We start from the raw sequence: 24,334 nt of genomic DNA, 5'->3' as shown, positions 1-24,334 counted from the left end.
CTCTCTGGCTGTCTGTTGCCACGGCAACGTAATGAGCCATCCCAACCCATCCGCAGGATGGTGCGCGTGCCTTCGGCATCAAACATTTGGATAATCTTCACTCTCATTTATATGCAAAGTCAGCATAAGAAAAAGTGGCAAAAAAAAAAAGTATGGAGACGTGTGGGAGGGGCCGTGAAAAGAAATCCTGTTTTTCTTCCCCGAACATGTATCCCATGTGCACACTAGGAAGATAATTTGTAAAAAAAAAAACATAAATGGAAGCATCTTTTTTTTTTTGCCCTGACTCCCTTTTCCTTAAATCTCTTCATGTCTTGTTCTCATTACAGTTTTGCCCTCTTTTTTTTTCCCGTGGTGACATTTTTAGGTCACCCCTCGCTCACTTTCATCATCTCGACGGCGCCACACTGTATGCAGCAAAGGTGAAGACGGTGGGATGCGGGAAGAATTTCCCCTCGGGGGTGGAAGAAAAAAAAAAATGGTGATCTTCCGGCACGTTCCCCGCTTCTCGCCGGCTGCCGTTTGAAGACGGCGATGCTGCCGTTGTATGAGACAGCTGTCACAAACGAATGAATACCTATAAGCGCCACGCGGCATCCTCACATGCTGTCACCGTCTTTTAAGGGAAGAAATTCCCCCCAATCAGTAGCTGTGTTGATATGAGCAAGTTTTAATCCCACTTTTGGGGGGGGGGGGGGGGGGGACCACATTCATGCCGGATCAAAAGCTTTAAAGGGATTTTGGAGATGGAGTCTGTCTGTGAGTGTGTGTTTTATTTTTATGAAAAGGAGTTTGGGGGGGGGGCTTTGACACAGATGTGATTGAATATTGAAAAACAAATACGGTGCACGTCACCACGTATACTGTAAACAAACAGCCAGCCTGCAAATACAGTACATTTTATTTTATCCTGCGTGAGTAAAAAGTCTCCGCACACCCCCGTTAAAAAAATTTTGATCAATATTAAATAATTAGATAAATAATTCCCCCCAAAATTCCAAAATAAAAAAAATACCTGCAAGTACAGTACAGTACATTTTAGTTTTAGGAAAAAGTCTAAAATAAAAATAAAAAATGTTTTAATATTATCAATACTAAATAATTAGATAAATAATTCCCCCCCAAAAATTCCACAATCAAAAAATACAACAAATATTTGTTCCTATGTTTTTTTTGTTTTGGTTTTCATGGAGGATATAAACAAACAATAAAGCAAATTCCTCACAGAAGGTTGTAATCAACAATGGCTTGACTATCCATTAATGCTTTGTGCCACTGGCAAAGTAGCAAATCTGCACTGTTAATCCCTCGCACCAATGTTTTCTGTGTAATCCTGCTCAAATTATTAAAGTAATTGGCGTTTAAATGCGGGAAAATGTAATTATTGTGACAATTCAATAATAAAAATGAAAGGCTGTGTAGCCGGGTCGGATCCTCCACGTAATTCTCATGACTATTTATTTCATCGAAATACACTGGAAAAGTAATTTTTTTATTTTTATATGATATGATTCCGTTTTAAAATACCTTCATGATCAATCAAAACAAACAGACCCTCATCCTGAGCCTCAACTAGTGTGACAGTATGTTAAAATCATGAGTGGATTAGCGCCGAGTTTCTAAAACGAAATCACGGCTGGATTAATTCTATGTGACATCAGCTCGTCTGCAGCTCCTAAGCCATATTTAGTTGACGATCAAATAGCTTAACCTGGCCAGTCAATCCCATCCTAATATTCCACTAATCTGTCCCCAATCCAAACTATAACAGAATCAGCATCAGCCGTTTGTTGTTTTGTACTTTTTTTTTTTTAATTTATCTTGCCACTATTTTTTACAGATTAGATTTCACACGCAAGTGCTCAATCTAATTCCTGCTTGTGTTTTCCCGTAAATATTCCCAGAAAATGTAAATACTCAACAGACACCTAATCGAAGTCACATACCTAAACACACAGGATTAGTGATTTATCATTATCATCAAGTCCGAGTCTTGATGTCAGGGAGGTCAGTAAGGTTCTTACGCTTTACAATAAGCGGGCCATGTTATTCACTCGGTATTTGAAGAGCACTTTACTTGATGAAAACACACAAATACAAGTGAGTACAACCTCCCGCTGTACTTGTTTGTTCGAAGCCGGGCCTTAATGCCTTAATCAGATCAGTTCTTGGTGAGCAGCGAAAAATGACGGTTGCCGAAAAGTTGAAAAAGGCTCGTCAAAGTTTTGAAAAGAAAATGACGACGGGAATGTTTTAAAAGTGACAGCATGATACCCTGCTGGTGTTAATTTTACATATCAAATATTTATCTGGAGATCCAAACATGTTTGACTCAACTCAGCCAGATTTTCTTTTTATTTTATTGGCACATTTTGAGGCCAGATGAACGCTTAAGTACATTAGATCAGAATATATACAAGCTGTCAATCAAGTTTGAATCAAACGCCAAATACTGTGCAGAAAAAAAAGTGGAATACCGAAGAATATCCAACTTGTAAATATTTTTTTGAAGGTTGACTTCAATGTTGTGCTAAATGTCAGCTAATTACATGTTTCCTCCCTCTAAATACATGTTTGACACTTTGATGAAATAGTTCGAGCTTGTGGATCAATATCTCATGATGCCTCCCATTACAGTTTCATTTTTCAGCCTGATGGCTGCATCATGGGGGTCGGGAGTCACGAGGAGTAGGAGTAGGGGGGGTCCCCCCATCTGCGCCATCTGGGGTGGCTCCCGTGACCCCATTCGCTTTTGTCCAATGAGTAAAGGCCCTGCTCCAAAGTCAGCGGGCCGTGTCCCATTTCATAAGTCGTACCGAAATGATCCCGATGCTCATTTCTCCCTCTTTATTTTTTTATTTTTTCTATCAAAGTAAATCACTAATGTTCAATCAAACTGAAAATGTTCCCTTGTAACCTTTTCACATTTACTTTATTGGTTTTCCGGCTTCACTCAATTTGTCAATCTTCCAAATCTCATACATTTCCTTAAATCCCTACTCCTCCTATATACGGTTAATACAAATTGCCGGACTGCGGGTCCAGATGACCCCAGCTTGAAATGTAAAGGATTGCCTTGCGTCCGAGTCGGATTTTCCCCGCAATCCTTATTTTTGTCCACCACAACTGCATGTGGCTGCAATGTAGGCTAACACTTGGATAATTCGGCCATGTATTTTGAGCCGGGACTTTAGGCTTTAGTGGATGTATGGAGACAACAAGGTTCTAATCAGCAGTAATGTGATGACCGGCCATGGATTAGTATAAAAGGTTTGATTGCATCATACGGCCCGAAACCAATTGAGTCCTAAATCTGCAGGTGCTTATGTCGCGTGTGTACTTGCATATGTTTAGCACTTTGTAAATCAAGGCCGAATACTAAAAAGATCAATCGGTGACATTTTCAATTGAGCCCCTTCATTCCCGCGGATCGTCGATACCTATCTGCGTATGACTCAGGGAAAATGTGTGGGAGTGATTTATTTAGGTGTGACAGATGTGTCGACAACGTACCAATCTGCCGTGGGTGATGAGATTAGTCACATTGGACACCTCTCTTAATTCTCCGTGTGTGTGATTGGAGTGCTGGTCAAGACATGCGTGTGTATTTATGTGTGTGTGGAAGATAATCCCACTGAGCAGCTGTGATTTAGCCTATGGAGCATCTGGTCAGGTTGTGTTTATATAACAGAGCGCTGACCTCAAATTAGCGGCAGTCGATAATGATGATTAGGTCGGGAATAATGACGATAGTTTTCCGATTTTCCTAGGAAAGAAGGGACTTTATCGTGACAATGGCCTCCCGCTTATGAAATATCTCGCCGCCTCTCTGAGCTCCGGCGGTCCCTCATCAAATCAAGAGCGAGCTAATACCTGAACCCGGACCCTCATTTTTTTAAACTTTATCAGCTGTTTTAAATTAATATTGATTCCGGGTGGCACGAGTCACAAATCAAGCCATCGACTGGTCGCCGTTTCCGACGCACCTCCATCGCTCTGCCAAACGTGGATTGTAAAAAAATCCAACACCATACAACTCGATTAGCGGCGGCCTTTTGTAACCCGCAGTTAATTGCCCTCTTTTATCTCCTTCGGGAAGTAGAAACAGACCCATTCGGTTCTGTCCGACAAAACGTTGCTCATTGGTTGGTGCCTTGATAATGGCTGTGATTTAAAAAAAAAAACGTGTCGTATTATCTCTCGTTGGGAACTCGCCCGCTTTGAAGTGTTTTTTGTGTGTGCGCATGTTCACAAACATCTGTGCAGGCTTGCACCCTTAAGTACTATATGTTCTTAACTTGGTAATTGGATTACTGAATTCCTCAAACGCCACAACTGAGCGCCCCCCCCACCTCCCCTTCGACTCCCCTCGGAGTGCTATTTTATGCCTCCTCAGCATCCTCGCCGCTCCCCGCGTTATCCTTTTGCTCCAATTCTAACTTTCCCCAAGACATACTCAATAGAGGCAGTCGATTTATTTATTTATTTTTTTGCAAGGAAGCGCTGACAAGTAGTTGCAAGTAATTCCAGTTCTCTGACCCATTTCCACAGAAAAATAGCAAGCGGAAAAAAAACCTTCCTCGCTTATATTAATCTGCTTTCGTTGACCTAGGCGAGTCAAAAGAAACATAGAAATGTGTGTTTCATTTGACGTTATCGTGTTGTATGAACACCAAGGTCACACGCTGCTCTTAAGGTTCCATCTCATTTATCTTGAAGGGAAATAGTGCAAATGTGTTCACAATCGCCGCTTGCGTGTTTTTCGATTGTGTGCGAGCTGGTGTGTCGCGCTCTCGCCGAGTCAGGGCCAAGGGTAATATCCGTGGCTAAATCCAAGCGAAATAGGAGTGGAATGATTTAATAAGAAGACTGGAATAGAAGGATGGAGAGGATGGATGAATGTTTTGATCAGAGCAATAAAGAACGACCCCCCCCCCCAGCTCTCCCTCGCCCTTTTTTTTTTTTTTTGCTTTGCCCTGGGCTATCTCTGTAAATGTGTGTGTGTACGTGTCGCCCGGGCAATCCCGGTTCTAACGCGAGCGACGCCGGGGATGAGAATGAGGAGAGACAGCCAGGGGAATAGTGTCGAAAACACAGAGCGGACTACTCCATTCAATCAGTATGGAGCTGAAGCTAGCTCATCTGCTCTGCAACAATGAAGCGGTCACTATGAATTAGAGCCACACTGAGATTCGGGAGATGGAAGCAAGCATGACACACACACCAACAATGTATTACCATGGCCACTGCTCTCTTATTCCTTTCAGTTTTGGCCTTGAAAGTAGTCCGCCTTCAAGGCCGGTCATTGTCCAACGCTGCCTCGGGCAACTCGCTACACGCATTTAGAGTTTTACAAATGTGCTCTCCCAATAGGTCAACATGCTGCGTTATCAAGGTGAATCAACGGAATAGTCGCATGTGTCCAATTCAATTCTGAGAAAATATGATCTTATATTGAAGCGAGGGTTAGCATAGGTCATGGTGAAATACACAGGTGTGAAAGTCCAGGCCCGGGGGCCAGATACGGCTCGCCACATTATTCTAGGTGGCCGGCGAAGACAAATCATGTCAGTTACAAAATTTCAAATTGAGATATTGTTAGCAATTTTTATTACCATTCATTTTTTTCAAATCATTTTTATTTTTAAATATTTGATTTCAATATTTCATTTTTAAATATTTGAACAGTTTAAAAAAAAAAACTGGGAAAATGCATGCTCGATTGAGTTACGGTCTGGGGATTGACAAAATAATTTTGGGAAAAAATAAAATAAAAAAGTCACAGAGTTCAACTTGTCCTCTTGGACTTTGTCAAACGTACACAAATTGTGAGTGTTTGTGCGTGCGAGTGTGTGCATGCAGTTAATCTGTTCAACGCATTGTATATATTTATCCCGTGGGATGAATCCAGGCCATGCAACTGATGAGTCTTGGATTTAGCCTGATCAGTCTGGGTTGGAGGGAGGAAAGGAAGCAAAGTGAGGATGAGTCACTGTTATATCAGCCACTGGCTAGCGGCTTAAACGGACGCATAAGCGCAACAGGCTAACCCTGTTGACTCCACGCCGCTTTAATCTTCACAAGGGAAATGGTCCATGCCTGAGAACCAACCAGGGGGTTAATCAAGTAAAATGCACCCTCATTAGTGGGGAATACGGGGTGAAGACAATTAAAAGGCATAATGAAAACAACAGATCACCCACAAATTAACGGCACAGTCAAGATGACGCTTAGGGAAGATAAAACTGGAAGAGAAATAATCTGTGCATGAAAAGATCAAATGTCAATAGGCCACGCCCACTTTTTCCGCTGTTTACAACTTATTTGCGTTCGTCCTCTTCGGGAAATCGCCACTTACTGGACATACTTCCCAGCATGCTTTGCGTTCCTCCAGTCCGGCACTGTTAGCATTTTCATCGGGAAATCATTGCTCACCGAGTAAAAAAAAAAAGAAAAGCAAGAAAACAGCCGTTTACCTTAATTTGCAAGCCTTTAAGGATTTTTAACTGCAGCGCCACTAGTGCGGAACCGTGCTTATACTGAGAATATGAGCTCATTGGAAGGTTTTATAGCTGCAGAGTCACCGTGGTCTTAAAGACCAGCTGTTGGCGTGCCTGTTAAAACTGTTTACACCTGTCACTCAGTCCGAGTGTGCACGTAAGAATAGCAGCACTGCAAGGAACCTCAGAAAATCTCAAACTGATTATTTTCCCAAATAAAAACAAGCTTCGGAATTGCCGACTAAGCATTTCCTGTATCGTACCTGAGCGTATTTCATAAACAAGTTGTTTATCATTAACGGACTCAGCAGGTAGCACGAGGTGAGAGGAAGCCTCGATGACTTCGCAGAATGAGCGCATTAATATGTTCACGGAAGCAATTATGTAAACGTCGTGGACGGACTTGAGCAGAAGAAATGACAACCAACAAGCCTGAGGATGATTCATGTTATAGTCTGCTCCCTCAGATGACCTGCTTGGCCATGAAGAAACTCAAACTGATCATTTAAAAATGCCATACAGCAAAAAACTGGATATCCCATCCTGCCCTGGTGTGAGGCCTGTTGTTTTTTTGTTTTTTTTTAATCTTCAGTGACGTAACAGCACTCAGCAGCCATGGCTGTTTGTTTGACCTACTTTCTCTCTATCGGCTCTCATCATCTGGCATCGGAGGGGGAAATCCCATGGTTCCATGGAATGGGGTGTCACACCTGAGCCTGGTGATTAGTGGCGCAAAACGCCTGGAGACACGTGCAAATACGTCCCCGCCCGATCCCCAGGTTGGACGGCCGCTGACGTGAAGGATAGATATTCCCTCGGATGTCATTAGACGACCTGATTCATCAACGCTTGCCCGTTGGAGATGCGTTCCAGCAGATGTATGCCCTCCAGCTAGAGTGTGTTTCTGAAGCCCACCTTTCCGGCCCTCTCAAATGATTAAAAATCGGGGTCACGGTTGTCGGGGTGTGCAGAGGATTACAGCCTCCATCCATCTTTTTATCAGCCATCATTGCTTACAGCTAGTCAGGGATGTTTTTGGGGGTGCGAGCGTTTCATGTGGTGAATGATGCCCGTCTGTTTTTTTTTGTGGAGGTAGATGATGGGGTGTGGCGGATTATAGAGGGAGGGAGGATAAAATGAGGATGGGGTTGTCATGGAAACCAGTCGTCGTGGAAACAGACCCCCCCTCCCTCCCTCTAGACAAGGGTGGGCAAAATTGGCTCATGGAGCTTACTGCTGAGTGTGTGAATTTAAATGAGACCACACCCATAACACACACAATTAGTAGGAGCGGCTAAATGTTATCATACTGAAAATGGCCACTGATGTTTTTTTATTGATTCGATTCCAACCACACACCACAACCTCCGCTTTATGCTCAACCAACAGTGTATTATCTCCGTCACATGTCAATGCTGCGAGAGCATACGAGGTGAATCCAGTATGCGTGCGCCGACCCTCATCCCGGTGAGTCATAGCGGCGCCCCGCTTATAGAACAGCCTGTTTCTGCTGCCTGAGTGGTTGCCTAGGGAGTCATGTGGCTATACAATGCGTCCTCGATTCAACTCCACTCAACTAAGTCACCTCAGATGAATCCCAGCGTTGAGACAAAACACCCTGCTTTCAAGATATTGTCAATCCTCTTTTATCGAATTTTTCTCCCCTTATTTGATAGGTTTGTTTTGAAATGGACTGTATCTGGAGAGCATCACATGGCAATCCAATAAAAATAGCAAAAGTGTTCCGCCTCTCCTCGTGTAGCTTCAAATCCATCTTGTTCAGCCACACCAAGTCAGCATGCATATATCTTGTTTTGTTTCCATTGGCTGTGGACTGATGTAAACCCAACTGTCCCCATTTCTCCTTCCCATCCCTCCCTCCTTCCCGTCTTCTGCTTCACAACACTCCTCCCCTCATCACGTTGCCCTAACCACACTTTCCCTCCTGCTCCACACCCTTTTTCACAGCCAACATCCTTCCTCTGCTTTTTATTGTCTTTCCAATCTTCTCTCTCGGCCACCACCCCTCCCTGGAACATCAGAGTTGACTTTAGGTGAGGATCCCAAAGGATGGGGGTGACGTGAGGTGACAGTATTAACCAAAATAAAGTGGTGAGGGGAGTAGAAAGTTAGGTGGAGGGAAAAAAAGGGGCAAACGGGGTCAGAGAGCTTGAATGAACCATATGGGGGGGCGGGGAAGAAGGAAAAATAAGTGGGTGGGGTGCTTTGGGATAGTTTCCGCAAAGTCTGCATCCACTCACATGCTCCCATGGGGATGAGCAAGACTGTGCCCCCCCCCCCCCCCCTCCTCTCTCCGTCTGCCTCTGAATGTTTCGTACTGATAAAGTGTTTGTGTCCAAAACAACAGCAGTGAGATAAAGCTGCAGCGCGAATCATCAGTAGACTCTGTGCTGCTTGAGTTTTATATGCGTGTTTGCTCATTTCATACTTGATAGAGATTAAGTGGCTGTTGAAACGGTGCGGCGGGAGGGCGGGCGGGCGGGCGGGCGGCACTCTTTCTTATCACAGCAATGCATTAACTCCGTTTTGTGTGTTTGTGTCTCACCGTGTTGTATTTACGACCGCACGCTACTTGCACCCGGGTGTTTGAAGTCATTATGAGTCAGAGATACTCGGTCAAGGTGACTCTGCACACTCAGCATATTTCCAAAAGCATGCATGTGGATTTATATTGCATTATGTATGTATTCCAATGTGAACAATACGTCTTTTGTATAGCTGCTCCATTATGCATGTTGTCTATTATGCATAATTTTTTCTTGTCTCCAACTTATATTTACATTTGTGCATGTCTGTTTTAAGTCCTTTCCGCTAACTCTCTCCTACATAGGTACAAAAAAAAAAACTGTTTCAAGAATGTATGTTGAGCGACAGGAATAAAATCACACCTAGGTGAAGATTTTTTTTTATACCGTATTTTCCGCACTATAAGGCGCACTGGATTATAAGGCGCACCTACAATGAATGGCCCATTTTAAATCTTTGTTCATATATAAGACGCATAGAATGAGTAACTCAATGTTGCTCAAATGTTAATGCAATCACAATATAGTAACACTTGAAATAGTGAAAACAATAACAATATATTAACTCAACGTTGCTCAAACGTTAATATCACACAACACACAAAATAAACACGTTAAGGTTACTTTAATAAGTTAGTCCTCATCCACGAATACATATTGCTCCATATATAAGGCGCACCTGATTATAAGGCGCACTTTTGAGAAAATTTGAGGTTTTTAGGTGCGCCTTATAGTGCGGAAAATACAGTATATGTAATTTTTATAAATACATAACATGGAGGCAGAGTTAATCCTTAGATGAAGTTTTTGTGGCATATTTTCTTCCAAAACTCAAGTGATCTGATTTTACTGACTTTTGACTTTTACACGCCGGCTCCAGATTGTTAACGTTGCTCCTGTTAAGATATTTATGGGCAGTTTTGAATTTATATTTAGAACCTATATATCGCAGCCATCTGGTTGTCACTTGTCAAACTACAGACACCGACCCCGAAGTTGCCTGTCTAGGCCTTGTCACTGTGGGTTTCACATTCTGGGTTAGACCCTGATTTGAACTCCCCGTGCTCCACATTAGCAAAAAACTATCACGGCCAAAAAAATAAATTATGTAGAAGGGGTTTTGAGAAAAAATGAAAACATCAAACAAATAAGAAAAAGAGAACTGCTCCACCCCTCCCAACCCCGCCGCTACCTTTTCACACACATAAAACGTATTAGTCCTTTGACCAGCCAACTGCAGACTCGATCAGAACAGATTAGTCTGGAAAAGGATGAGAGCAACTAGGACAGGGAAGGAGTTGTTTGGCTCACGATGACTCCAAATTACAATTGAAGGTAACTGACATCCAGTTTGACAGTGAGTAGGTGGCTGAGTGAAACCGGTTTCCTCGCAGTCTGTCATGGATTATTGGATTAACTGTCGAGTTTATGCATGATGAGAGTTGAATGTGTTCACTTTTACTTGATATATTGGTGCATGTACTTAAGCGCGATAGGCCTGAGGACTCGAAGAAAAAAAATAAGGTTTTCGCTCAAGATGAATGTTTTAGTGTCAAGATTAGTCAAAGGTTTTTGGGGGGGAGGTTTAAAGCATCCTTGAGTACATCAATAAATCGAGTTTATCTTATATAGATGCTTGAAATAACCACATTAAAAGTAGCCGGGTTGCATTAAACTACTGTAGAAGATTAGGGAACACTGCCAATAGAGGATCCTTTCGAAAACCTGACACCAAGAACATAGTGGTGACGTCTGTTTCCCATTTTCAACCACCAATTCCACTTTTCCAACAGTAAGCTGTAGTTTCAAAACCGCAATCTGTACCCCCAAAATATGATGGCTTTAATATTTTGGAAGTTCGTAGGATTTGTTATTGGAGCAAGACATCCATCTTGGTGTCTGATGAAATCAAAAAAATTGAGTGATGCATAAATAATTCCAAATCCTTGATATTTTTTCTCTTTTCACATTTAACACACAGATTAACACGGTAGACTTGAGCCTCCCGAGTAGCAATTAACAGTTGCCAGCATTGCTAACAATCACTTTAACCAGAGCCCAATGAGAGCACTCGCACCTCTTAAGTGTCTCTCCAGCCATGTAACGAGCTCTGTTCATTAGCCAACAGCCATCGTGCTAATTATACCAGGGCAGTGGCGAGGGGAGCTTGTCCAGAAACTTACTTTGTCCAACACGGGGGTCACAAACTAGACCATCTGTAGTCTCAAAGGGCGACACAACGAGCCCTCAAGCCTGTTTAATTAAAGTAGTTCGCCAATTATCCCCAAAATAATCACAAAAACTATTTAGACTATTTTATTTAGCTGTATCTTCTGCTAATATTCTTGAAAACTGCATGTAAGGATTATAGACTGCTCTCAGAGGCCTCTTGAGGACAAATCTTTGAATATCAATAAGGTCAATGTGTGATATTAGCAGGACGCGAGGACCTTGACATTTGCCTACCCTTTCCTTTTTGTGTAAATAAGATACTTTACAAAGTAATCTGATAAATGCATACTGGTTTCAAATGTTTTTTTTTTTTTGGTGACCCTCTGAGCTCTATCTTAAGTCCCCTTATCTTCTTGTTTGGGGTAGTTTGTAGCTCCCTTGAAAATAAAAAGGTACATTTTAGTTTGTCCCACTTCTATCTTGTTCCAAGTAACAGTCTGACTGCCACATACAAAAAAAAAAATCCATCGTCTGTCCATTTTCCTATAACCCAGACATGTGTGCCACCGTGTCCGCATGCACATGTGTTTTTTATTTGCTTGTGTGTAATGCGAAGAGACAGCTCAATCTGCTCCCTCTAATCGCGGGGATACCGAGGCCCCGGGAATAAGACACATCTTATTTCCTGTGACATGGCTGTAACTTCCTGTTGGCCAGTTTTCATGGATACCGACCCCCACCTCCCTCCCCCCTCCCACCCTCTCCGTTTCTTGATTAGCTGATGTAAGTGTGTGAGCTTTTGAGAAAGCGTCACTTCATTGGGTTCCTGATAGCTTGGCTGAAAACTTGATTATAATGACAAGCCTCGGATTGTATCACCGGAAGAGGGGTGTGTGTGCGTAGGTGTGACTGTGTGAGTAAGAAAAGTGTGTAGGGTTGTGTGTCGGTTGTGCTCGTACGACAATTCTGCAGCAGCTTAAGGATATCGACCCTTTAGAAATTATTAGACAACTATTGTCCTTCAACGTATTAAAATAAAAATGTGTAGACATATTTCCAGTGAAAAAGCTCTCCGGGGTTTAGAACGGTGAAACCATTTTGAGTTATCTCTCTCCCTCTGCCCCCCACACACACTCCCCCCCTCCCACTTAAAGCACATCTCCACCTTGTTATCACCCCGCAAAGCCAAAAAGCTGTGTTACCATGGCGATAGCTTCCCCGTTGGAAACCGAAAATGTGCGACTTGGAGGTGCCACAGTCATTTCCATAGCTGCCTGAGCTTGACGCCATCATTCACAACTCGAAGAGCCGCACCTGCATCCCGGCGTCATTATCGAGGCATGCCCTTTACAAACGGCACGTTTTAATTCATTAATTCGAGAGGCCGAGCAGTGAATCTACACTCTTAATAAGCAGTTAGGCATTAATGAAGACTATCAAAGCACCGTCCGGAGACTATTTTCATCAGCACCGTGAAAAAAAGTCTCATTTGCCTCCGTGGCGCTGTCCAGAGGTGTGACAGCTTTGTTTCATACATTAAATGAGACAAAATGTCACATGAAAGTAGTAACGGGGACACATCACCGCCGAATATGATGCAAATAAGAGCAGTCAAGGATGGAGGGATTGTAAATGAATGTCCTTGTTGCCAGCAGTAAAATGCAGAATGGCAGCCATGCAGAAATCACTACAGGACGGTTAACGAGGGAAATAATAAAGGGCATATAAAATGATGTCACAAAAGCCAGTGACAAAAGAGAAGTGGGCTAGTAACATTGAGGCTTTCCTTAACATATACAGTATTGTCAGAATCAACTGTTATTATTGCTAAAAAATACAATAATGATTACCAGGAATTCAACAAATCTCAATAAAAATAAAATATGACATGTGCAGGTTGAGTTAATTGAAAATTCAATATTGGTAAATGTTTTTTTTGTCGCAATCTGCCCCGTGATTGGCTGGCGACCAATCCACACAGTACCCCACCTCTCGCCCCAAAGTCAATTTAGTTCTGATCGGATGCTTGCACTTGAGCTTTCCTCTAAAAAGCACTGATTTTCCTCTATCCCCGGCCTTTCAGAATGAGAATTTCCTGCTGCTTTAAATGGTGTCTTACAAACACCATCTGCCCACACCCCAGTCGACTCCGTATACATGAATAGTGAACATCAATTAACTCGTCTCAAGTGTTCTCACATCGGAAATCGCGCGGCCACTCCCAGGAAGTGTTTTTGTGCAGGTGGGGGAAAGTGGGCTTCATTAAAGCTGTGTTGGATTTACATTTTTTTTTTTTAGGGGTGCAAATTTAGTTCTGGGGAACACATGGCACCCCTGACATCAGACGCACTGGCTGAGTAATTAAAACAAGCTTGTTCATGCCTGGCCTCTCATAGAACCTGAAATATAATATAATATAATATAATATAATATAATATAATATAATATAATATAATATAATATAATATAATATATAATTGACATAACATAATAACATAACAACATAATAACATAACATAACAACATAACATAGCAATATAATAAAAAATAAATAAAAAATAAATGTATATGCAGTGATAGCGATATGGAGATGATAACAAAAGAGATGCCGCTGCTGAGGGCGTAGTTTAAAAACTTTTCCCCTATCATATCTGGAGCTTACAAGGCAGTAAAGGGTCTAAACGCCCCAGGCTAAATGTTTCGAATCCATTCTATAAGTGACTTAAAACATCCACGGGCCTTATCACTAGAGTCCATATGTCTTAATGTGTGCATGTGTGTTTACGGCACCACACCTACACATTCCAACCTGAGACATCCATAAACGGGGGAAGTCATGCCAGGGATTAGAGAATGGTATTCCCAAATCCCAGACACGGATGGCTCGGTCCACCAATCACACGGCAGGCAGCGCTAGCCTCCCGGTGAGCCATGCAGGGGAATCCTGGAACAATACCAGTCGAGGCTCTGCCTCCAGGGGGAAAGGAATCTTGCTGTTGTGGTATTTAGCTCCCCACCCCGCACCAAAAAAAAATAGTCGATTTGAGAGGAAAATACATTTCATAGAGGATTGCGTTTGAGTTCTACCGCTGTCACGTCAATTTAACTTGAACGCCCACACATGCATGATGCAAAGACCCGCTTCCAAAGTATTCTGAAGATTGTTTTTCTACTTGTCAAATTGGAATAGAATCGTCCAAAATACACGTGGGATTGAAATCCATTCTATTCTGACGCATGTTAAATTTTATCAGTATCAATATTGACGTTTTGCTTTTTTTTTTTTTTTTTTTTTTTGGGATCCACTTATGTTTCTCTTTTCTTCAGTATAGTTACTGACTTTCACTACTATTGGAAAAATGAGCGAGTGATGCTATCCCGATAACAATATATGTCTCCAGTCAATACTCTCCAATACCCGAGGAAAAAAAAAAAAAAAAAAAAGGTAAACCTGGAAACTAGAAGGCCTGCGGTGTTACAGTAATGAGGTCACAACCTCATACATATTGAACATATCATTTCCAGCAGCACTATTTTTTTTTTTTTTAAATCTTACCGGATATCCTCGACCCCGCACGTTTGCCCCGATGCTTATCTTTAGCTCCTTTGGGTTAAAATAAAGTCGAACTATTTTTTTTCTGTCTTGTTGTTTTGGGGGGCCAAGCAAAGCCGGGCTGGTGTTTTATGAGAATCATTGATCGTGAGGGAGGGGGCGTGCATTGATGAGTCGAGGCGAGGCGGCGTTGTGAATGAAGCAGGATATAGTTGGCGACCCAGGGGGAATCACAACATACTCCGGTCTGATCTCCTGCAAAGCTGTTTGGAACCCAACGCTGTCCGCCCTGATAAATGTACTCCATCGCTCTCTCCTCTTGCTCTCTCTTTCACTCTGTTTTCTGCGCCTGATGAATGCAGAGAGAATCAATAAATCTATTCCCCTGCTGGATACCTGATAAAATTTACAAGGACAAGCTTAATAAATTACTAATGGGGTGGCCAATTAGTTTGTGTGCTTGTCTATGGAGAGCGTGTGTGTGTGGATTTGATTTTAAAGTCCTGCCTGGTCATTTGTATGTACACACGTGTCCGCATTTCCACTATTGACTTGAGTTCAACATTTCTGTACTCACATCAAGTAATGTGAGCAAAAATTTGATCCTCATGAATTTTCTTTTTGCACAGGTGTCAAACTCAAGGCCCGGGGGCCAGATACGGCCCGCTACATCATTTTTTGTGTCCCGCGAAGACAAATTGTGCATCAAATTCGTGTGTCATTACTAGAATTGCAAATTGTTTTCACTTTTAATCTTTTTTTTTTAATAAATTAATCAATTTGACCAGTTTTTACTCGTCTGATTTGAAAACGAGTTGTCTGTTTTGTAGCTTATACTGTATATAATATGAGGTCATAATGGCCCTTTCCGAAAGAAGCTCTGACTACAACGCGGCCCGCGAAAAAAATGAGTTTGACACCCCCTCTTTAAAGTCATCATAGCTTCAAATATAAAAATGTCTTTATGGAAAGATATGACCTTACTTTCAATGTTGATTAGGCCTCCGAATGACATTGGCAAACGTCCTTTTAACACGAAGGTGACGGCTCGAGACGCTCGTCATACCTTTTCTCTCTTGCCCCCCTTCTGTCATCTTTTAAAGATGCTTTTACTCAAAAACTCTGCGTCCTCTCCACAGACAAGACTGTAATTATTCGACATTTGCATGATAAGTATGTCTCCCATGTACTCATTTATGTATGCATGTATGTACTGTGCTTAAATGCACATTAGCCTCAGTCTGGCACGAGCGCTCTTCTTTTATCTCTCTTTAAAAGACAGGAAGAGACAGTTTTTTTTTTTTTGATGCAGAGTCTGGTTCGGCGTCTCTCTGCTCTCCATGTGAGTGTTTATCATTAGCCACTGTCAGGCAAGAGAGCTTTGAAGTGGAGTCAGGGATTCGCCCACGATGTGGAATGCTTATGACACTTTGGTGCTGTTTGTGTTTTTTCCGCGTACATTTTGCGCGCTTTCCCGTCAGGATCAACCCTGCAATTTCTTTCTACTCTCATTTGTGATATTTGGGTGAATGGCACTTTAAAGCATCCCCTCATCACTTAACTCAGATGTGTGCCATTTGCAATAATAACAAGAAATATTTTTTCCCTTTTAATTTAATACTTCTAGAGAGCTAGGGAGTGTTTTTTCCTCAAGAATGCTGTTAGCCGCTACCCATGCTTCACCGAGTCCGCTGATAGAAAAATGCAAAGATAGCGTGCGGTAAAAAATCCGAACAGCGTAAACGAGTGTGGCGAATGTGTACGCCTTGTGATATGCCTTGCATGTACAGGATCTATACGATGCGCCCCAAAAGGTTCACGCGCCGTTAAGCATACGCGAAGGCAAGCAGACAGAGAAACGATTTCACTTGCGTCCGACCTCCCAAGGCCTCATTAGCTTTGGAATAAGTGTGCGAGCAGCGAAGCGGAACCGGCATGCATAGTGAACGGGCGCACAGCGGCCCCGACGTCAACACGTGATTGGCCTGGAAGCTCGTCTCGTTGGGGCATTCAGGTGCGCCGTGTAACAGAGCGACGTTTATCTTATCAATTATGGATCACATTTATGAAGGCTCCACGTTGGTTTGAACATCTCCCTTGCATTTGTATTTTTTGGACCATCCATCCATCAATCCTGGTGCACCTTTGAGTCAGAAAAATACGGTAAAAGTTACTCAGCCAGATGTTCGACTGTTCCTGGCACGGTGCGCCAATAAAACATTGGAAGGGCGAGTGTGATCCTGTTCCTGAGGTTTTTTTATGACAGTCGGTTCCCAAACAGATCTCCGTTTATTTCTGGAAGGAGATGATTCGTCTCATGTGCGGGAAAAGTGTGGTGTCGTCAAACCCGAAGAAAAGTGATGTTAATGGATGAAGTCTTTGCTTAGTAATTTGAGCATATTATCAACAATGGAAGGGTGTTATTATCCACGGTTTGATCTTGAAGCGAACTCAGCACTTTTCGTAACCACTTTGGTCCTGCTGGCTTTCCATAAGATACAAACAATTGCATAATTCCCATAGATGTATCGGGGGCCTGTATTTGTGGCATTTCTTAATCCCACATTTTCTCCGTTTAGCATCTTTGGGTCTTTGGAAAGATGTTATATAAATATTTTCAAGTACAAACAGGGAGCCAGGAGGTTTAGCATTTTTACCAACAAGTTCGGTTTTCATAACTTCATTCACGTTCAAGATAGACATACCTGACACCTGACAAATCAATCTCGACTTCTTCCGGAGCGCTTAGCCAATGTTACGCAATTCAGAGCGAATCATTGAAGTTGTCGGCACTCATCGACAGGAATGACATGACGCTGAGCAAAAGTGAAAGAGCGGATGGGTCAGATGGCAAATCCGATCAATCGGAAAGATCCTCACTGTCTAAACGAGTCGACCGTCTGAACCGCCATCACCGACTGACAGTCTTGATAACCATCCTAATAACAGGATGGCCGGTTAATAAAGCATACTATAAATGATTACCTCCATCATTAATCCATCTGTTAATACCCAACGTGAACGCGGCCACACGTGCTTTTTGATTAATACCGCTCACAAAAATAGAACCAAACGATTCCGTCGGAAAATGGCGGTTCACCTGGAAGACTTTGCTAGCGAAATGAAATATTTGCTCTCAAATCTGTGTAATCCCCCCGCGGCGGATTTTACATGGAGCCTGCTTTGTCATTAGCTCTGTTTGGACCAGATTGCATCGTGTCCACCAATTTCATTTGGGAAATCTATCTCTATACGGCACATAGCCTCCTCGTGGCGGTGCTGGAGGCTGTGCCTGTTAGAGTGTGGATGATGACAGAGCTGATTCAGACTTTATAAATAATAGACTGATACCGGAGGTATCACCTGATGAATATTGCATTTTCATTTCTGCTGCTCGCCCGGCCTGCCTCTCTCTCGCGTTTCATTTTTATTCATATGAGCCAGTAAAAATATCCGCCGATCCACTTTGACAGTGATTTACGGCTTGCATAAAAAAAAAAAAACATACTCACAGGAATATATATTCTTTATCCTCTGCAAAAAAACGGTCTTCTTTGTTTTTGTTTTTTTTGATAACTGCGTTATACTGCCCCCAGTGGCCAAGTAATAGTGTTAATTTCCTTATTAAAAAATATTCTGCTTTCAACTCTTTCATTGAGCCTTTCAAATTTGGCAAGGGAACTGAGAATGTTCCGCATAGTGCAAAGTATTTACCTCCTGCTGGGAAGTGTGGTGCGAACGGGCGGTAAAAAAAAAAAAACGGAATAAATTAACACCTTCAACAGATTATTATAGAGGAAGGTGTTTGCTAGAGTGGCACCGACGAACATGTGTGGACTCGTATCACTCCCTATTTACCTGCAAGCCTCTCTTCTCTCTATGCATATTATGAATTTTATAGACTTGTATTTTTTTTGTGATGATATGATGTCTCCATTCGTGAATATCACAGCAGTGGAAACATCTTGTGAGGTACGACAAGGAAGAAAAGTGAGAATCTTAATCATCCAATCAGGAGGAAGATTAGAGGGCTGGTTGGATGGGGAGGTGTGGTAGAGCAATTTAGGGAGAGGAAAAATATTTTTTTTTCCTTTTGGTTAGCAACACAGCAGCCAATCACAAATCCAGACATGGAGCAAAACAACTTTATTCACCAATGACCCTGACTGGGTTTGTTTGTGAGTGGGTGTGGAAGTATAGAGGAGAATCAGAAGGGGAGGGGTGGAGAGGAGGGGCAAATCTGCCCGTGTGAGGGATTTTTTGGCAGCTACCCAATCTGTGTTTGTTACAAAATGAGCAGAGGGTTTATTTTAATTTGACATGGTGAGCAATTCTCTCTGTGCAAGCATTAGGGCCCGTCGTGCGTGGCCATGCACATACACACTTTAGCGGAGTGTGCATCTTTTTGTGTGCGAAGGAGTTTGAGTGACAGCTCTGACCTTTTCAATATGCCTGTTAAACCTGAGCTCTTGTCCCAGCGCAGACGTGCTTGTGTCAACTCCAGCATTACTACATGAAGGTCAAACTCTGTCTCCAACACACACGTCACGTTGTTTCCCTCTCCTGTAAAAAAAAATTGCTCTTTGCCCCTACTAGCATGTCCAGGCAATTACCACATCATACTGATGTATCGTCGCTGCTGTCCTACCGTGCAATAATTGTGGATTTAGTCCCATCATTTTTTCCCCCCTTCATTTGCTTTTTCTGTTGTTGCCGTGGTCACCATAGCTGCTTTTTATTCCTTTATACTAAACGCTAACTTCTGCAGAAGAATAAATTCCAGACTCGTTAAAGTTTGATCAGATTTAGTAATGGCGTACAAGCCCTCGCATACTAAACACTTCCTCGAAAGAAAAAAAAGGTGCTGCATATCACAAGTAATATCAAATCTAAATAGCTCCGCTGCTCTCTGAACCCAACTATGGTGCTCACTGATGGATAAATTATGAAATGTGTTACAAACGGTGCACGCCTCTCCGAACGTGCCTGTGAATGTACATGCACCCATCAAGCGTGCGTGCGTGAAAAACGCCGATGATAACGTGCACTTGTTTACATCTAATTCTGCCAATTCTTTTTTGTATGTGCGTGTGTAAACCTCTCCCCGGTGTGCTCATCGTACCGGGGTGAAGCTTACAGTCCATTTGTCTGGGAGCACACTGACCATTAGCTAGCCGCCATACATAATGTATAGCGGTGACCTTTTTGCACGCTGCACCCTAAGGCCTATAAGCCATTGTTTGGTGTTGTATTGATTTTTTTTTTTTTTTTTTTTTTTAAATCCCCTTATAGATGGAGACGGTGATTTGAGGGGAGCGACTGAGTGCAGCTGTGTCTGCTGAAAGGAGAAGGGGAGGGCCGGAGCAATGGAGTGGAAAGAATTGAAAAGGCTCGGCGGGGGGACAGCACATACCTTTAACCCCCCCCCCCTCTCCTCCTCTTGGTGACCGCTCTGAGGTTAGCTCTCTTATGAACGACAGGTCATGTTCAATGGTGTTGAATGTTGCGGGCCATATAAATGCCAGCCATGCACAGCCCATTAGACAGAGTGGCGAGGCTGCATGATAAACAATTCTCAAGTCGCTGAAAGGCTTCTCAACATTCATCGAGGCGCAGAAAGGTGTCTACCCCCCCACCCCCCCCCTATAATCTTCCCCAACATTCTTTACGTCCCTTCTTCTCCCATTGACAACTAAAGTGGAGATAGCACAAGACTGAAAATAGCCTCGGAAAAGTGTCCCGCGGCGATGTTAAGAAGCTGTTGGCAGGTGGGAAGATTTTCGATTCACTGTCACCGAGGAGGATGTCAGACCTGTTGCAGACGCTTGAAATTCTGGGGAAAAAAAAAAAAAGATCAACATGTTTCCATTTGACACAATTGCAACAACCTTTTTCAAACTCACCTATTTGCTGTTAAAGTTTATTTAGAATATTTACAAGAGCCTCATGAAAATTTAGTGAAGACATTTCACAAACATGGCTCCAAATGTATCGTGAAAACAACATCAAAACAAACTTAGCGGGCAGATCACTCCAGTAATGATTCCTGAAAAAAAATTTGGTGAGTGTTTTTAAATTGATGTGCGGCGTCCTGCTGGGATGCCGCTTGCAAGCGGGTGTGCATATTTGTACACCGTCTGCCATCATTGTTGTTCCTCATCTTCCTGGCCAGTAATACTTTTGATGACTCCTTTTGTCTCCCGCTGTTTGGTTTGTTCCCATTCATCTTGTCTCTTTTAAAAAGATGGACACAGGGAGGAGGAAAGGGATTGAGGCGGGCAGGGTGAGTGGCTGCGGCTAACAGAAAAGCTTCGCAGCAGGCTTTCGTTCCATTCATCAATGTCAAGATTTCAATCACAGCGCGACATCTTTAAAAAAAAATACTCGTCTTTGCTCGCTCGCTGAACAAAACCGAGATGAAGTGAACTTAAATGCAAAAGCCTTTTTCCTTTTAATACGATTTGCAGCCGGTGTTTCCTTTTTAAAAGAGATGGCATATAATATAATAAGGACGACAAAAGCTTTTTCAGAGCAACTCTTGTCGGCCTTGAGGTTTTATTATGACTGTGATTATTACTTTTAAAAGCTGTTTTTTTCCATCATGCATTTCAAAAATGCCCATCTGCATTAATGGCATTAAAAATATTGTACACATGGAAACACATGTTAAGTGCTTGCCAGGGAAAAAAAAAAAAACTCTGACCCTATGTTTTTTTTTTCTCATCAGCCCTTCTCCTCGTGTCAACCAATCAGCTCTCACCATCCACTCGTACTGCTCAGGTATGTTTTTTTGTTTTTTTTGTACCTCCACTTAGCATCATGATTCATTTAGGACTCTTATGTTCAACAAGTTTATTTCAAATTTCCGACTGGATTTTGAAATCAATTGCTCTTGACAACTTTTTCTTTGCACATGCCCCATTCTTCTCCACTCATTGCTCTTCCTTCCACTTTACATCATTATTTACATTCCCTGCGTCCATGTCATGAATGCCGCTTGTGCTCCGCGCCACAAAGCATCCGCTAGTAGCTGTTTGTCCTCCCAATGACTGCTCGTCAATGTAACGTCCTTGAATAGAAATGTCTTTGTGTGCGAGCATTCATGTTGTCATTTCTGGGTCCCTTCCTCATTTCGGCCTCCATATGGCATACGCAGATAGCGTTCTTCGGGTCGTGTCTTGGCTCGGCTTTAATTAGTGGATTTGCCGCTAATAGATGGAGCTAATTAAGAGGGATTGGAGTGCTTGCACACTTCCCGCTGTTTTCGATTGTGTGTGTGTGTGTGTAAGGGGGGGGGGGTATGTGTGAGCTGACATGGTTGGGTCTGGTCGCGGTTGACGATGGATGCTGTCACCTTGGTAACCGTGTTAAATAGATTCCAGAGGTGGGAATCGGCTCGAGCCAATTAGACATAGACATGCTATGAAAATGGCAGGACAGATTCAGGTATGCGCTTTTTTGGCTCGGTCACTCACCCCCCTCCCTCCCTCGCCCCCTCCCTACACACACGTGCAGACAGCATCTCGCCTCAGGCAGTGTAGATATGACCGTCATAATCACATCACCCCCCCCTCCCTCCCCTTCTTCAATAACAATAACTCTGCTCAGGGATGCAAATAATCTGTACGTCCACATATCTTATTATTGCAATCAATAATAACGAAGCGCGCACACACACGCACGACAATAACACCCCTGTCACCCTAATGAGAAAGTATGGCCCATTATTATGCATTGTGTATTGTTGTTCGAGCGGGTTTCAGCACCATTTTGAAAAATAAAATGGTGATCTAAAAGGGGGAAGGGGGGGTCACAAGGCGAAGCAAGTAATTTACTTTCAAACGAACTCATTCCGTCCATTCTTCTTCTCTGTAGTCGGACTCGTCATCAAACGCTTATGTGATTGCGAAACACCACCCGAAAAGTGTAAAGGGAAGAATTAATGCATGCGTGTTATTTTGATTCTGCCGCAGTGATTTTTTTTTTTTCTCCCAAAAGCAAAGCGGTGACCCATAAGCGTTCTCTGCTTGCCCTTGGCCCCGTTCCGATGAAATGAAAAGAGTGCTAAAGCGGACTTTGTGATAACACCACCTCTGCCATCACTCAGATGTGGATGAACACTTGCAAAAGTGACTTTGGATTAGTTCTTGTTTATATTTTTCAAATGTTGATAAGTGTGTGCGGATGATTGGTGATTTGGGCCAGGGTGTCTGTTAATGAAATCCTTTGTGCTGCTCTGATTGGCTCATCAATCAAACAGTAGCTCGTATATTACCCAGAACCCCTTTCTGCTCTCTCCAGGTGGTGGATTACTGCAAAAATATAAAAGAAGGTGCAAAACAGGAATTTTTTTTTTGACAAAACCACATGGGGGCAAATAGTTGAGAACTTGAAAGCACATATTTGCATTTACGCTAACAGGAACTACAAACAGCCCGCGGCACCCCTAAAAGCTTTACGTCAGGGGTTTTCCCGCTGTCATCTTAATATCCAGGAGACAATGAGACAGTGAATGCATCATCTGCATTAATTTTTGCTTGATTCAAAGTGTCGTGGTTAAAGAGGGCAAAAGGAGGGGCCAAAGGGGAAGGGCGGAGGTAACGTGAAAAGGGGGAAATGTGACGGGAGGTTTCAGGGTGTGTTAGTCCTGCAGGGGGAAACCTCGCTGGGGTTGGAACGAAGCACACACACATTCCCTTAAGATTAGAAAGAGCAGACACACACGAGCGCACATAATCACATTCTCACATATGCACGCTCATGCAGAAAAGTCACCTCCCCCCCACTTTTCCCCAATCCAGACATAATGAGGAAAAAGTCCCAAAGAACTGTGATATTTTTTCATGGAGTGACAAGATGACATCATTTTGAAAAAAAAAAAGTCTTCTTTTACAAGACAGGTGCTCTCTCCCTTGGTCGATACACGTCCTCCCCTTTTGTCCAACCTCTCGTTGCGCCTCTCCTGGCTGCCGTCTGCGCAGCCTGTCGTGGAGGCTCTGGGACACTTCATGACTCATCTGTCTGCCACATTGAGCTTGGCGCGCTCACCGAGTCCTTCTTTTGAATCACTTTCCCAAAAAAATTAAGCAATCTGTGCTGTCTGCACCCCCCCCCCCTCCCCTCCCCTCCCAGACACTCACTTGATTGAAATCACCCATATAATTATTACCTTTATTATGACTTTAATACCGAAAAATCAGGAACATGTTGCAGCCTGAGCATTATTTTATTGATCATTTTTTACGTGCAGGTGTATCAAATAAATTTCGTCATGACTCATATCATCGGTATCCAAATTGCCGCACTGTTGCATCAGCGTTGACATGGCACGGCTTTTCTCTTGGCTCTCCGTGTGCATAATTGTGTGCGTAAATGCACCACAGTTGGACGTTGATGTGTTTAAATGACCATAGGTTGCCCCCGTGAGGTTTAACAACCCTCGCCCAGCCAACTTCGGTTGGCCTGTGAGGCTCGGTGTGACCTGCCAAAACACACAAGGCAACACTTAGTGACGTGTGTGTGCGGCATAATGACAGAGTGACTGATGAGGCTCGACTCTGAAC

The 24,334-nt window shown here is 42.9% G+C and overlaps 1 long non-coding RNA gene across 3 annotated transcripts in view; it reads left to right on the top strand.

Annotated features, from left to right (window-relative positions):
- Positions 1 to 24,334, top strand: part of LOC125986771 (uncharacterized) — a 127,695-nt gene that overhangs the window by 13,442 nt on the left and 89,919 nt on the right. For 2 of the 3 annotated variants that reach the window (XR_007487766.2, XR_007487767.2), the window contains exons 3-4: positions 20,064 to 20,228; positions 21,499 to 21,551. This is a non-coding gene — a long non-coding RNA (uncharacterized lncRNA). The remainder of the gene's footprint in view (positions 1 to 20,063; positions 20,229 to 21,498; positions 21,552 to 24,334) is intronic. The other variant, XR_007487768.2, reaches the window with a different exon arrangement.

Source organism: Syngnathus scovelli, chromosome 19, assembly GCF_024217435.2.
Source record: "Syngnathus scovelli strain Florida chromosome 19, RoL_Ssco_1.2, whole genome shotgun sequence".
Classification (NCBI taxonomy): domain Eukaryota; kingdom Metazoa; phylum Chordata; class Actinopteri; order Syngnathiformes; family Syngnathidae; genus Syngnathus; species Syngnathus scovelli.
The sequence above is the reverse complement of the archived record's forward strand: the minus strand, read 5'-3'. Positions and strand labels throughout refer to the sequence as shown.